A 17012-nucleotide genomic window follows, 5' to 3' on the forward strand; every position below is an offset into this window, starting at 1 on the left:
ATAATAATCCCTTTCCAAACAGTGCTTGAGAATACAAGTATGGTTCATGAGGTAGAAATATTGTGGTAAAAGACCAGATCAACAGTACAGAGACTAAATTTATTGGATGCCAAAACACTTTAATCATAGATGTATGTAATTCTACAAATTGTACAACTTTCGTGTCCCATGGGAGAGACAGTGCTATCTAGAAAAAACTGTCGGAGAGTTAATGTAGTGGTTCCAGTGGTTCCAGCTGCATGGTACATAGCTGTGGGGAAGGTCTATGAGGTCCATGAGTCTCTCTGGGGATTTCCATTCCATTCTTAAGTGACTGGACAGTGATACTTACAGCACTAGATAGAGAATAGCTGACTCCTGGCTAGTTTTTTCAAATTCCCTTGGCATCCAACAACCGGCTCGCAGTGGTGCTCACAGTCTGCCCATCTCAAAGGCTTTCAACACAGGCACTCTCACAGTGCTTCAGGGGTTGTTTACACTCTAGGTACTCCTCTATTTTTAGAACTAAATTATTCCCATATCCTAGAGAGTTGACTAAAGTTCAGATGTTAACACTGTTGTCAACTAAGTCTACCCCCTGTCAACTGCCACAAGGAGCAACTTTCTAAGTTTGATATATTTCATGCTGAAGCTGGTGAGAGCCATTCCATTGTTTTCAGGAGACATTGCATTTGACCCAAAATAACAGTGTCAAAATATAATGTCCTTTAATACTTGCACTAAAACCCCACCAGGGTACAGCAAATTCAAAGACTATGTCTGTCTGCAAGTACATTTTACAGTTTATTAATTTAATAATACATATGTGTGCATACGTACACCACACACATTTGTATTGCTGAAAAGAAATACAGCTGGACAACTTGATTCAATCTGCTCACTGATTTTATTTCCCTTAGACTTCAATGGCATGTAGTGGTGTCTCTGCTGATCAGTATAATGTTCAGCTCCACGCAAGATTGTATTTTATCTTGGCTCCAAATATGTTTTCAAATTAGAATGATGATGCAGATGGATCCTTGTCTCAAAGCCATATGATTGATTTCATCTCTGATATTCTGCTCCATCAACATGCAAGGAGTTATTCCTGACATCAAAGGGCAATCTGTTTACACTGGGAGTGCAGAATATCAGAGCTAAGCAATACAGGAAAAATAAAAATAAAAAAAAAGAGAATGGCACTGTTGTTGCTCTTTGAAACAAAACAAAACACAAAACTTATTAGGAAAGCCATACGATCCTTTCCCTAAAACAATTATCTTCAATGCTAAGAACAGAAAAACATTTGTAATGGGTCAAACAACAGGTCTGTTTAGACTGCTGCACTATCTACAGTGGTCAGTTTAGGATACTAGAAATAAGATTGGGTCAAGCAGACAGTGATATACTTCTCTTGTATCCCTTCCAAATCAAAAGTTTAAGAGGATTTCTAGAATGTGGACTAGTAATAGTCCTAGTAAATTTAGATGAGGCTATAATTTCTCTGCAATGTAACTTGTAGACCAGATTTTAAAAGATGCAAACAGTAACATAAAATACAAAGCATTATGAAAGAACTGCACTCAAGTTTGTAAATTAATACATAGTTATGATATATTTTTGGCAAATAACAGAAATTGTGATGCAAAAAATTTTTTTCTTCCATTTTGATTTGGAACATAGTCACATGCTTGATTCAGATGAATGTCTTTTGTTATTGTCAATGTAAAGAATGAAAATAAATAAATAACCCAGATTTAATTCTGACCTTGACATATATAGTTAAAAGTGTTTTTTTTTTTTTTACTTTCAATTCAAAATACATTTTATTTGATGACCTAAAGATATTTACTAATACACTGCCATTTTTATATAGCTCATATTAGTTCCTTTTGACTGATATGAAATAATAATAATGGCATCCCTTGAAAAAAAGACTAAAATGTTGAATGTGAGCTAGCCTGACAGTGAGAAAGAATACAGGAATGTGTTGGGCAATATATCATTCCTCTGCGTAATACATAACCTTATCTCCTATGCATCACTTATTTTGTATTGAAGATCTTTCTTTGTGTTTGCATTCCATACAAATAATGAAGTATCTGGATTAGTCAGTTCTTGGTAATGGACTGTTAAAGAAAATTGAGTTTCTGAAATATAAAACATTGTAAAGGGAAACAATTATTTAGTAGAAACAGGTGAAGTAGTTTGAGAAACCATATTTCTATGTACTGGCTCCAAGTTCCCTAAGGATCTAAGTCTGTCTTGGAGGCTTGGGGCTGGAGGGGGGAGGAGAGAGAGAGATTCAGAAACTATTATTTAGATTTAAACAGAAGTTTAAAAAAGTAAATAATAATAATAAAAAAAGGATTTAAAAAACAGTGACATTTAAACAGTTGGGTATGCAGGAAAAGAATATTGTAACACGTTGGACTTGCATTAGTTTCAGAAGATTCATGCCACAATGCATTTCATAGAATCATAGAATACAGGTTGAGAAAGACCTCTAAGATCATCTAGTCCAACCTTTAACCTAGTACTGACAAGTCCACCACTAAACCATGCAACTAAGTTCTACATCTACACCTTTCTTGAAGACCTCCAGGGATGGTGACTCAACCACTTCCCTGAGCAGCCTGTTCCAATGACCTACAACCCTTTCAGTAAAGAATTTTCTCTTAATACCTACCTCACTATAGCCTTTAAGTCAATGGTACAGCACAATAAGGTCTACCCAGAGCCTCCTTTTCTCTAGGCTAAGCAACCCTAGTTCCCTCATCTGTTCCTTATAAGACTTGTTTTCTAGACCCTTCACCAGCTTCCTTACCCTTATTTGGACATATCCTTGAGAGAAGTTTCAGTTTATGTCCCTGATTTTGACTGAGGTACTGTTAACGCTTTGCTCAAAGTGATATAGCAATTTTTCCCCAATATACCATCACTAAATTTACTCTGGGAATGTCTCAGATGCAGAAGTGTGTTCACCATTTCTGTCACACAGTTGTGGTGTGACAGAAATGTGTTTCCCAGAAATGTGGCATGTTCTGCACAAGGGACTTCTTTGAGTCCAAGACACCTCAAAAGCTCTCTGTAGCCTTGCTGCATACATAATAACACCCACAAGGGTGCCATATTTCTGTCTGTTCAGCATGTGCAGAACTGTGTATGTGATGCACCCCTGAACTGTTGTCTATGTGGTACATTTGCTGAAGTCAAATTGCAACTCCACAATAGCTGTCTGAGATTTTCTGACACGTGACAGACTGGTCTGTGCTAGTATTTGTGTTTCTAATCATCTATCAAACATCAGAAATTCTGTGACAAAAACACAGCTGCCTGTCCAAAGTTTTCTAGAGGCAAAAAGAGTGTATGTCCATAAATGAGAACATGCCCTGAAGTCCCTTAATGTATTATATCTCTCTTGCTAAGGTGGCGGGGACCTGAGCTCCTGGGTTGAGAATAGGTATGTTTGATCCATCCACCTCTGACTGTAGGCAGGCTACCCAAAAGAATTCAAAGTGTGGGACATGATGTGGCCCATGGATGCCTTACTCTTGCTCTACCATCCTCTAAGACAGAATAACTTTCTTTGTGCTTGTAAATATTAGTGCACTCTTGGTGCCTTCATAATACTGATAAGGTGGGAGATGGTGGGAACCCTGTGGTGGGATGGGGTTTCTGCATGGCTGGGTCTCTGTTCCCAAGACACTGGTGTGAGTTGACAGTGGTTCAAGAGTTGTTTCCAAATGGTGATGAGCAGGCATGGATGGAGCATGCCTGGTGCTGCAAGATGCTCGTTCCTTATGTGTCTGTCTTAATTTTGGATGCAGATCTCCAAGAAACGCAGTCACAGAACAGTCAGAATTGGAAGGGACCTCTAGTAGTCATACGGTACAACCCCTCTGCTCAAGCAGTGCTACTGTTGTGGTAACATGGATGGCAGCTAAACACCACACAGCCTTTTGCTCACTTCACACGACCCCCACAGTGGGATGGGGGAGAGAATCAAAAAATAAGTGTAAAAAAATCACAGTTTAATAGGACAAAAAATGAAGGGAAAATACCAAAAGTAAAGATAAAAGAAAGTACAAAGCAAGTGATGCACAATGAAATTCAACACCACCCAATTGCCGATGCCAAGCCAGACAAGGAGTAGCCTCACCCCTCCCCCAGGAAACCTCCTCAAATTTATTATCAGATTATTATCCAAACCTCCCAGATTTATCATCCATATGAGCATATTTCATACATCATATGGTATGAAATACCCTTTTGTCCACTTTGGGTTAGCAGGCCTGGTTCTGTCTCCTCCTAGTTCTGTGTGAAGCCCCAGCCTCCTTAAAGGGAAGCATGAGAAGAAGAAAAGTCCTTAACTTAGTGTAAGCACTACTCTGCACCAACTAAAATATCAAACTGTTAGTAATACGAAGAGTTGTTTCTTGTCCAGTTAGTGTGCACTGCATAGAAAAGTTTTATTGCCTTCTCTCTGTTCCCCTCCATCAGATATTAATACACAGAGACATCTTTGATGAAAAGGGAAGCAGTCCAGAAACCTATAAAAGTAAGAGAAGAGGAGGACAGAAAGCATTCCGCTTTGATACATCTCACCTCCAAATGCTGCCCTGATTCTGCTGCAGCTGAGCAAGTAGCAACCTATGCCTACTTTCCCCAATAAAGTGTATTGCGCAGACAATCAGGAAGAGAGGTAATTTATTGTCATCTTTGCAAAGCTGAAGGTCCCTGGGGGAACTGACTCTTTGCTAACATACTTGCAAGTATAAGGTTATTTTATGTCCACTCCTATGTCCAAGAAGAAACTCAGCCTTTGGCACTTCTTCCCAGAAAGCCAGTAGGAACCCTGCTGGTTTACTGGGATTGTCCCTTTTACAGCAGGATCAGAAGCTGTCTTTACAGCATGTTTTCTCTGAGGTGACCCAGAGTGTTCGTATTTTCCTGAAGCTTTCCATCTGTGTTACATACACAGTGTGTCCTTCCTTCCTCAATTGAACACATCTGGACTGTACTTTTAAAGCCCTTGTGTAAAGTCTACTACTCAAACAGTGTAAATCTTGATATGATCAGTCAAACAAATATTTTTTAAAAGCTTTTCTGTATAATGTGACCTAGGGAAGTGCATTAGCCAAGTAAATAACCGTTTGTTGTTGGTGGTGGTGGTGTGTTTTATTTTTGTTGTTCTTATTTTGTTTGTTTGTTTTCCCATTAACGACTGATTTCTCTGTAAATCTGTGATTTCTCTGATTTCTCTGACCTACAGTACTGCTTTCTGGGAATAAAGTAGTACTGATGAAGAGAAGAGAATCTAAAAGAAATATGTAATTTTTTCATTCCAAAAAATGTATAAACAAAACCAGAGCACTGAGGTGTCTCTGTTTTTATATCCTTTAGATTGACATGCCTTTGATGCTTTGTCTTCCTTTATCTCCAGGTCAGAGGTATCATGCTGTACATTATAACTGCAACACTGTTTTCATTTTTCTCAACATCTATGCGTAAGCTATGCCTTTAAAAAGACAAATTCATCTTGTGGCTGCCTGCTCTGTGGCTTCTTATATAATTTGATGTATATTTATTTATGTCTTTCCATTGCAAAGAATGACAGTTTTTACCAAAAGAAAACAAGGCATTCATTCTCATTTGTTTAGGGTTCCAAGATGTATCTTTGCAAATAATTTGTCTCCACAGCTTGCTTGAAGACTGAGAATAGGAAATATAGATCTTAGATAAAGAATATGGCAAAGCATGTAGCACTGGAGATAATCTTTTATAATCAAGGTTGGCCCATGATGGACTGTGCCTGTAGTTTTTATACAATTATGCTTTTCTGATGTGCAGAGGTAAGTATGCAACCGTTGTAAATTAATATTCAGCAGATTTGTTAGCATGCAGACCTTTGCAAGATAATCAAAAGAGCACTTAAAAAGTATTGTAATAATAAATTTCTTACAACAGATGTTCCTTAGCAGATTTTATCTATGTCATTTCAGTGATAAATTCTTCTGACTTCTTAACCTTTAACTACAGTTACACATTTACCTTTCGTTGTGAGAAATAAAAAGAACTGATAAGAATTTTCTAAAATTGATTTATCTGGAGGTCACTGAGTCTATGACAATGAAGAAAACAAAACAACAACAACAAAAAGCCCCTAATATTTACCATGAGGTTAGAAATTATGGAAAAACTGTAAAATGATTAGATCCTATAATGGGAATTCTCCAAGTTCTTAAAGTTCTTGCAAGTTATTAAGCCAAAAGTCTAAATCTAATCTTCCTAAGACATGTTATCCTCTGTTCACTCTTTATTCAGATATGATTTTAGTCTAGAAGACAGATTAAATGTGAGATTCACATCACATATTCTTTACTTTCTAAAATTAAGGTATATGCATCAAAACACTCATCAAGGCTGTCTTTATAATTAATATAGAAAAAACTATTCTAAATGAAAACTTATTTTATATGCCTTAAATAGCTGTCTTAAAATGGAGTGAACCATATCTAAAGTTGCTTAACTGTCATGTTTATTGTGGCTTAGTAGTGACAGAACCACAGGGTCAGTTTTGGCATTAATTTCTAGCTACAGGCTTTGTCCACAAAAAGATTTTTTCCATTTGCTTGGATTCTAACTGTGTGTTCCAAGCAGTTTCTGCCCAGGGGTATCCTTGTCAGCTAAGCTTAGACCTACCTAGATCTTTGAAGATAAGAGAATTGCATACCTAAATGCTATTGAGAAAGTATTGTTCTACTTGTGCCTTTGCAAAGTATAACTTGTAATAGTATTTATTTCCTTCTTCCCACCTGAAACTGAAGTTTGTTAGAGACATAAATAGAGACTGTTAATTTTTACTAGAAAATTAAACAATGTCAAGGAATATTTTAGCCCTGATGTCAAGTGATATTGTCTGGTTTTGATCTTAAGATTAAACTCTTCCTCACAAACACAGTGGCAAAGTGCCTGTTGGAAGAGGTCCTTGGTTTCTGTTAATATCCAACCTTTGTTGAGAATTACTTGAGAGATGGCTATTTGGCTCTGTCCAGTCTAGAAGTGAATCAAACAGCAAGGAAAATCACATGTTCATGTCAATAACACTCACTTTCATTTTTTTTATTTTACTAATATAGTTGTGGAGATAGAGGAGACAGATTCTTTAATAAGAGTAGCTAGATTTTACTTGTCTTGGCATGTAGAGCTCTGTGAACCTCTTATCTGTAAAGTAAAATTCTGTAAAATAGAAACATTACCTAAATGATATAGATATTTATGAAACTATTTCTTCAGTCTTTACTGTGGCCCCAGGAACATAGCTTATAGTGTTCTGCAGTCTGTAGAATTTTCTACTATACAATGTGCAAAGCATCTGTAAAATGGGAAAAATAAGCAGAAAAGCATACGGTGTCACTGCTTCCATTTCTTCAGGATGGTGATGCACTAATGATGGAGATAGAGAAGACAGTAGAAAAACGAGTAGGAAACTGTAGTATTTTCTAGGCCTGCACACTTCTTTAACTTATAAGATCCTCAGAGTGAAGAAGAGCTGGACTACAGCCATTATAGAGTGCTTTCAGTGATGATGCTAGAAGGATATACAGCTGCCAAGCCATTATTGAAATTATCTAGATTCTGCATACCAAACTGAGTTGAGCTAATGTGTACTGTGTATACCTTTTAGTCTTTGCTCTTTCCACTAAATGTATACATCAGCAAACTTAGGGCTGGGAGATAGGTTAATTAGATACTTTTCTTGGGGGGGGGAAATAAAAAATAAAGGTCATTTGAAACTGTGGTGGCTATTGTTAAAGACACTAGAAGAAAATGCATATGAAGGGAAGTGCAGTAGGGACAAGTTCATATCTTTTCCTTCCTCAGGAGATATTTAAGAAAGCCAAGGCTGATAAGAATATGGGCAAGTCTGAAGTTGTTTAGTGGCTCTTACTGGATTTTTCAATGTTTTACTCTGAATGAATCTGAAATGCAGTCAGAACTTGTTTGCAATCAAAACCAACAAGAAGTCCTGCCAACAGACTGAGCTGCTTCAAACAAACAGCACCAGTTTATAGGTTCATAAATATTGGGTGCAGTGCTTTGAAAACTGTATTGAGCATTCCCAAATGCCATGGTGGCAGCTGAGCAAAGATTAAAAGAGTAATGGGGGAAAAAAATCCAGCTGCCTGTGTTTGTGGGGAAGAACCTCTCAAGCAGCAAAAACAAAAGACAATCTAAGCATAGTTTATGCATAGTAGTTTGAAGAATATATACACTTTACCCCACACCTGATTTTCTTTTGTTCTGAGAGAATGAGGTGACTCATAATAATCAAGCTCCGTAGAGCTCATAAAACAGAGGAGACAGGCTCCACATTAGGGTGTCAATAAGTATTTATCCCAAGAATTAATGCATTTTTCACAAGCTCAGTGCTTATTTTCTGTCTGGTTAATAACATATACAATATACCTTTGTTGGCTGTGTAGCAGAGCTGAAGAAAAGCAGTTTGTAAATGAAGGCACAATTCAAGGTAGGAGGAGTAGAGGAATGTGCCTATTGTGTAGTATTCCTTTAGCGGACTATACTTTTATGATACTTTTATGACTTCTGATGTCACTTCAGAGTGTTTTTTTGTTTTGTTTTGTTTGTTTGTTTTCTGGGTTGATATTTGAGATAGTAGATTTGGATATCAGAAACCTAGGAAGAGTCTTCTTTCTGTATCATGATCATGCTGAATTATAGATATCTGGCTACTTCTGTATCTAACAGCTTTCATATCATAATTTTTGGAGGTAGAAATTTTACAAGTTCATCTAAGAAAAGCTTAGAACCTGGAGAGGATTTATTCTTGGTTGCTGTGAAGTAACTACAACTCCATGCGATAATTTTCACTGGTTTTATTTTCTGTGATTCGCTGTAGTTTACATTCTCAATATAAATGCATCTTTCTTTAGTGAAACACTTTGCTGGTCACATTTAAAATGGAAGAAGGGAAGGAACAGAGGATTATCATAAACTGAGGATGTAAAGTCTTTGGGATGTAGTTTGTTTGGAGTAAGGTTAATTTTAAGATGAGGTGTGTATTGGCTTGTAATAGATGGTTGAGCTCAGGTTGGAGTGAAAGAATTTAGTTGAATTTGGATGAGTTTTCCTAATTAGTTTGCAGTATGTGTATATTAATTATTTTTTATTTATTTTATTTGCATGGTAATAAAGCATTCCCAAATTTCATAGCCATTCTGTAACTAAGAGGTAGACTTCAGACCTTGGCTTTCAGTTAAATTCCTATCAATTCTCAAATCTGAATAACCTCATATCTTAAGTCTGTACTTGCAAATAGTTGTTTCTTTAGTAGGTACATTTTCTTAAAATTACATTTAGAAGGGGCGATGTATACATTTGTCAACATGTATGGTACTCTTCTACTTGCGTCATTTGTTTTTAGGGTAATCAACGTAGTATCCTGACACACTGGTAATGGTGATCAAATGGGTTTAGCAACAGAGTGTCTGAGGAAGTGCGAGTTAGAAGCTGCTGTTTTGCAGAGACAATGGAAGTTGCTCTCTGAATTACTTCCCCTGTTATTTCTCCAGTCTGGTGAGATTCGTGAGTGTCATAAAATGAACTGTGCTACACTGAGACTGCCTTCTCACTGCGGCTGTTCAGTATGAATAAAGGAAAGTTACTGATTCTGTGTAACTCACAAGCAATTATAGCAGTGAAGGTGAGAGTGGGACTGTAAATAATCGAAGTAAATGAGAAGGCAGAATGCTCTCGAGCTTTTCTCACCTAACAACACAAAAGTGAAGGGCAAGGGTAAAGCAGTTTGCACTAGTTGAGGAAACTTATTAACTTATTCATTGAGAAGAAAAAGCAAGTGAAAGGGCACCTTCCACATCAGTATTTGAAGGAGGTTGTAATAGCATTTTTAATGAGGATGAGGCATAGGCAGAAAGAAGGGTTCATCTTTCTAGAGGAATGATCACACAGGATTGCCTGGCTCATCACATAGCGCAACAACAGTCCGTCAGGCAGGAGGTAGACTTGTGTGACTCCTTTCAGAGATGCAGACACTGGAGCCAGGCATAGCTCTTTGTCAATACATTGCATGTCACTCCCTCCCTTTAACGAGTTGATTTTAGCAGGAGAGGAGATAATGTTTGTCCATCTAGGGCATCTAGTAGGACTGCTATTTTGGGCAACATTTAGAGCCTAACCTGGGTCAGGCAGCTGTGTCCTAATCCAGCCTGTCAGCTCTAATGTGGTCCTGTCAGTGTCTTCCAGTGTGATACAAGAGAGCCTTGGCATCCTATTTGAGCTCCAAGCTGTCTGTAAAATGTGGACAATATAGTTTACTGTATAGTCAACCATTCCTGTTGTTAAAATATTACCTAAATATTATTAATGGCTATATATGTAGCAAAAGAATTAATTAAAATGATCTTCTGAAAATACCAGCTCCCATTCTGGTAGTGGCTTCAAATCTCACTATTGTGAATCTGTGTTTGAAAATCTTTTTTTGTATTCTTGTGTGTCAGATTTGAGCAAGGGTCAGACTTTGGCTCAGAAGCTCAGTATTGCCACATGCATAAACAAGAAAGGATGTTAGGAGAAGGGTAGAATGGGAGAATACAAATTGAGAAGATAACTATCAATACATCACATCATATTCAGAGTTCAGAGTTTACTAAGCTGTAGCAGCTTAGTAAACTAGTGGACTTTGAGGCAGTTACAGACATCTCAAAACAAAACAATAACAAAACCACCATACTGCTTAATGAGTGTTTTCAAGGAAAAAAAAATAAAAATCACATTGATCTGTGATAAATTTGCTGTGGCCTGTAACAAATTCTGAAATGTGGCAATAACCTGCTGCAGAGCTGGCCCCTTATTTAAAAGTTCTGGTCTTCTGCAGACAGTCCTGCAAATGATGGACTAGAATGTGAAATAATTGCGGGGGTGAACATTATGGAAGTAATGTACTTAAAATGAAATTTCTTCCAAACATAAAATAGTTAAGGTTTTCCCTGAAGTACAAATATTTTCATCTCTTTATCATTTTCTTCCCATCTGATTTAATTATTCAGAATTAAATTATTTATTCAAAAGCCCAATTCTTAAATTTTTTGTTAAGACTAGATACCTGGCTCCAGTAGTATTGTGTGAAGAACTCAGCTGGTTAATTAAATGCATTATTAAGAAGTGTCCAGGGAATCTTTTGGATTGGCAAAATCAAAATAATCAAAAAAAAAAAGAATAGGACAAAGTAAAGAAACTGACTCCTAATAGGAACAATAGGGGCCAAAAATATCTAATTATTTTTGAAGATAGAAAATTATGAGATAGATTATAGGGTGTGGGAACTTAGGATCTGAAGGAATGGACTTGGAGTATGAGGATATGACTTCCGATTCACTGTTTCTGTACAGTTATTATGCTGCTTCAACTTTAAATGTTTGAGCTGAAAACAGAAGAACAGCAGGAACATCTGTGGCCTCTCAACACGGCACCTGTGTTTAAACCATTAAACCACCTGTTTAAAAAGGTGTAACTAATACTATCCTAACTCATTACAGATAAAAATCTGGCTGTAGGTGCCACATTGGATTAATGAAAATAAATTAAATAAAGAAATAAAATAAATAGTTAAATAAATATCGATAAAATAAAAAAGTATTCATTTTGGAAACTTTAACCTGCAAAGACCTCAGTGCAAGTAGTTTCCTGGCAACAAAGAATGTTCTTATATAGAGCAGCTAACACTGAGTGAGGATGCCAGATCTGGGCCAAAATCAATTAAAATCAGAGAAAGTAACAGTTGACTTTGTTATAAGAAAAATAACTTTTTTCTTATTTCTTCCAACTCCAGAAGAAAACCTGCTACTAGGAAATTAGTAGATATTTACCAGCCTTCTGCCTGAATTTCATTTGTTCGTTTCTCTCCCTACTTGAAGTTGAAGGCTTTCCTTTCAGAAAATAGTTCATAGGCTTGCATTTACTGAAAAAGAAAAAAAAAGAGAAAAAAAAGAAAAAGAAAAGAAAAGGGAGAAATAGAAGCTTTTCAACTTAGTTGCCTAATGAGTAAATGCATTGAACAGAAATTCTCTTTTGTCTTTCTACTTCTTTTGAGTTCTCTGTTTTTGAGTCGAAAACAAAACAAAGCAAAACAAAAACAAAAGAAAACACCCCACCAACATTTTTTGGCTGTGATCATAAAGATATGACTTTCTGGCCATGACAGGAATTGTTCGTGAGTGCTGAAAACCATCATACAGACATTTGACTTCATGGAATACTGTCTCATAAAGACATCTAAACTGTAGTACAAAACTCACTGAATCAAAGGTTCACTCTTGCTCTTTGCCTGAGTTTTAAGACATTGTTTTGGTTTAAAACTTTTGCACAAAACTCCTAACACCCTTTAGAAAAGTTAAAGCATCACTACACATTTTAAATATCTGTGTAATTTCTTCTTTTCAAGTACTCTGTGGTAAAACACCTGCTCTTACTGAAATACCATCAATTTTATTTATTTATTTATTTATCTATCTATCTATCTATTTATTTATTTATTTTCCCCCAGCTAACCTTATGCAACAACCAAGTATCTAACAAATAAGGTGGTTGTTTCAGGTGACATGAATGAATTAAACCTTTTGCATTCTACCTGCACGTCTGTCATTACGTTAGGCTTTTCACCGGTAGTTCACACATCACAGAAGGAGATTTGCTCAATTTGCCTTCCATGTAAGCTTACAGTTTACAGATACAGTACAGGTCAGGAATCACGGCCATTTATAATTTCCTGTACACCTTAAGGAAAGATAATTCAACATTGCTAAAGAGTGTTGGTTATGCAGTGAACTTTCCAGTTTGCATTGAGTCAGATTAGCCTATACAGTTTCACTAGATTTAAATCTGTGTTTCTTGCATAATGAAAAAAAAAATTGCTCAATGAAATAATCCAGTGGTGTATCCATATATAAAGGTCCATGACCAAGTTCATATCTTATTTAATTCCACTGACATTTTTAGACTCACACCGTGGATGAATTTTTCTTGTTCAGTGTACCCTGTCACTATTTTCCATATTAATATTAATGGAATTGCCATAGTATCTTGGTTTTTCTTCTAGCATTATAACTGTGCACTCGATAAATAAAATATAGCATTAACAAGATAAATAACTGAGATTGGCATGTGTATGTATCCAGTGTACACAGAAAATGTTGGAATTTCATTATAACTGCTTGGGGAAAAATTTATAATATCTAAATAAGTAAAGTCAGATTTTCATTCTCTAATTGAGTTCCTGGCTTCTTTCGTAATTTTTATTTATTTATTTATTTTTAAGTTTTAATCCTTACTAAAGTACAAACTTAAATCTACAGATTTATAGCTCAAGAGGGTGTGGAGAACAGGAAGGAAAGTACCCAGTGTAGCATCTTGTCTTTGCCTCATCTCAAGGATTAGGGGTGAGCAATATGCTCAGCCCTGCCTTTTTTGAATCATTACCCATGCTGATAACATTTTATACTCATTGCACAGGAGTAAATGGAAGGCAATGAATAATCTGGCCAGTTTCCTATAGGCTTTCCATCAATACTGGAGTCAGATGGACTAGACAGACCATACCTGTCTAATGGGAATTGTTCTTCCATGCCTGCACTATCATACTTGCCATTTCCATTCATAAGCTGGATAATGGCCTCTGTCTCTATTACTCTCCATTTCCTCCTAAACCATTTTTGAACCTTCATTTCTCAGGCCCACATGAACCAGTTTAGTTGCAGTAGTATACTAGTAGCTGACAGCTACTTGGTCCAAAAGTCTCTGCCAGTATGGCCTATTACCGACACAAATTACACTGTATTAGTGAAATATATTTATTAGCTTGGAAGCCCTATTATGGCACACGTTTTAATACTTGTTTGTTTTATTTTTCTTCTGTGGAATTGATAAAAAAGCTAGCAAAAGACCGAGGTAGCTTATGAGCATAGGGAAGCTAATGCCATTTTTTGAATTGAGAAACACAAATGCTTTTATGTAGCCTTATTCATTACACCATCTTCCTTATGAAAAAGCTGTAATAGTGCAGAATGATTTATCATGGAGAAACCGGTGTACTGTCATCTTTCTCCCAAGAGGATTCTGACGTGGTTTGTGCAATAATGCATTCAAAATCAAACTAACAGTATTTATTTTCTGGTATCTCATCTGATAATTGAATGAATAACCATCGCATGAACAAAGGGCAATCTGCATGCTTTATAGGCAACTAGGTTTCAGGCAGTTGTGAAATAATGAAAAGTAACACTTAATAAGAATGCCAGATGAATATGTCAAGCTAAAGTTTTTGAACAATGCATGAGAAGGAAAAAGTAAACTCTAGATTGCGCATTACTTCCTACAGTAAAGTTGAATACTGTTTGTTTAGTAGTGATTCATGAGACCCTAGAGTTGTGTACACCCGAGATGTGATGCTTACACAGAGTTTCTGTTCTCCAATTAAATGTGGCATCAGTATTTTCTCCTTCAATCTTTTATCTGTTTTTATGTGCCTGATTTTTTCCCCATTTGCTTGCAAATGATGCTCACCCTTTGTGTCATATGTCATACTGTGGGCTCTTGTTTTACTTACTGCATGAAATAATATACAGACTCCATTTGTATCAAACTGCTCTTTTTTCCAAGACAAATACTAAAATAGCTACCCCTAACTACATGTTCTTTATTATTATTATTATTAGTAGTAGTAGTAGTAGTACTTTTTTTTTTAAATTTTAAAAGTGATCTTATTTCTGATTGTGCAGTATCCCTTTCAATATGTTGTCCTTTCCTCTGTTCTTCATGCAGAGTACTACACTGCTCTTTCCCGTTCTTTCCTCCATTGCAACATCTAAAAATAATCATCCATAAAAGTAGCTATTGAGCTTTATTGTTACTAGCACAGTGAAATTAATAGTGGTGAATATACTGTACCTCACTAAAAGGGTGCCTTAAATTGTTTGACGCATCTCCCAGGACAGTCAGGGAGTTCTGAGAAACCCCAGTGTTTCCTGTTACTCCTTCCACAGTAGTATGGGTCTGCATTGATTTTTCCAGTAGTCTGTGCCAAACAGGAACAATTTAGCTAGTAGGGAGGTAATAAAATAATCTTTACAAGCAATGAATATACTAATGTGGGTCAGAAACTGGATTTGTCTTTGAGTGTGAGAGAGGATCTAGTAGTTCACTACATTTCAGAATTTTTTAAAATAATTTCAGAATAATTCTAAAATTCTGTTTTTTGTTTTTGACACATCTTACTTTTATTTGGGACCACTGAAGGATTTAATTTTTCTATATCACTTGCTTTCATTTCAAGAAGGTAAAATGTATCATTTTAATAAACCAAATATTTCCGTTCAGCCTTTTCCTTTGCTTATATATGATTTTTCAATGATATACTACACAGCCTAATATAAATTAACAATGAAATCAACATGAAATGCTTTTAAGATTATCCAAATGAAATAATTTATCATTTCCAGAATGATTTGAGAAAGCTGAGATGATTTTTTCAACTTCTTCCTTTTAAACATGTCATTGACACAAGCCTGTTCTTATGAAATTTTCCAGGATGGTAGTTTTCTCAGTGAAATGAATTTCCTAGAAAATGGCTAAGATCAATGCTGGAGATGGGAAGTGTACATTGAAAAACAGCATGAATGACCTAGGCTCATATTGTCAGTGCTCCAGTGGCTGTGTGAATATCTCCTACGTTTCTTTTTATTGCCTTCCTGTCAAGAGTGCAATGCATCAAAATTGCCATCAAGTGAAGAGTTCATGTTTTGTTCCAGCTGTTTTTTTTTTTTCTTTTTTGTTTTGTTTTGTTTTGTTTTTCCCCGTTTTTTTTTTTTTTTTCCCCGTTTGTGGAGGGTCGATGTGTCTAAAAATAATTACAGGACGTTCTAAAATGGAGACCGATAAGTGAATTACATTCAGGTGAACAATTCATTTTCTATGAAAATATGGACACAGGTACACCTTCAGACATTAACAAATAAGAGTAATATATCCTTCTGTTTGCTCAAGATATGGTTAAAGCTGCTTCTATTGACAGTGATAGCGGTGTTATTACAGGATGCTTGTGACTGCTCTTTATGAGCTCCTTGAGTTGTATTCATTCCTCTGCTGTCATAAAAGTATATTTATATAACAAAAAACTACACTGCCTGTGCCACTGTAATTGCCATGGTCAGATGCAGTGTTACATCCTGGCATTGAAAAGAGCTAGTAATTCTGTCAAAAACTTGAGAAGTCTCACTGTGAAGAAGGAACGGAGAATGGAATTTTGTGAATTTTCTTTTTAAATGTCAATAGAAGCTACTCTCTGAATTGCATGCCTAGAAAATTGTGTATCAAGCCTCACAGTAATAATAATAATAATAATAATGATAAAAGTATGTCAGGCATAACTATCTTCTCTAGATCTTACACTTTAGTAAGGCTTGCAAGTATCTAAGCCTTGTACATGAGAAAACCAATCAGGCCTTATTCTAACATGTTTCAGAGGCTCACAAAGGAAAAACAAACCAAAACAAAACAAAACAAAAAAACACAGAGGAAAGTGTGTTCTGTCTAGACCTTTCTATTGGTTGTTGATCTCTGTGTAGTTCCTGGGTCAAGCCTTCTATGCGTAGCTAATCTTGCTCTGGGTGTATCATTTGCTGTGTTCCTTTCATGGACTCTTCCAAAGTGGTAAGTGGTACTTCTGTGTTTTGCTTTTGCTGTTGTTATTTTAACAAGCAACGCATTTTATGGGGCTTCCATTAAAAGGATGTATTTAATTTAATTAAATTTAATTGAATAACTGTATACCCAATTACAGTTACAGTTGTGTACAGATGTGGCTGAAAAAGCATGCTGTTATTGTGATTTATTATTAGTCATATGCTGTTGCAGTGCACTAAATAGCTGAACTTTTAAAGTAAATTGAAAAAAAAAAAAAAGTAATTCTAAAGTAATTCTTTTCAGGAAAGGGGGCT

The 17012-nt window shown here is 36.1% G+C and overlaps 1 protein-coding gene across 3 annotated transcripts in view; it reads left to right on the forward strand.

Annotated features, from left to right (window-relative positions):
* The window catches only part of LOC137855609 (uncharacterized), a 126976-nt gene that overhangs the window by 17729 nt on the left and 92235 nt on the right, over positions 1–17012 (forward strand). The window contains exon 5 of one of the 3 annotated variants that reach the window (XR_011095836.1): positions 4483–5274. The exons of the other annotated variants lie outside the window; for them this stretch is intronic. The gene's annotated coding sequence lies outside the window, so the exon portion shown is untranslated. Of the gene's footprint in view, positions 1–4482; positions 5275–17012 lie in introns of those variants that run through there. 3 annotated transcript variants of the gene reach the window in all.

The sequence above is a fragment of the Anas acuta genome, chromosome 4 (genome assembly GCF_963932015.1).
Source record: "Anas acuta chromosome 4, bAnaAcu1.1, whole genome shotgun sequence".
NCBI lineage: Eukaryota > Metazoa > Chordata > Aves > Anseriformes > Anatidae > Anas > Anas acuta.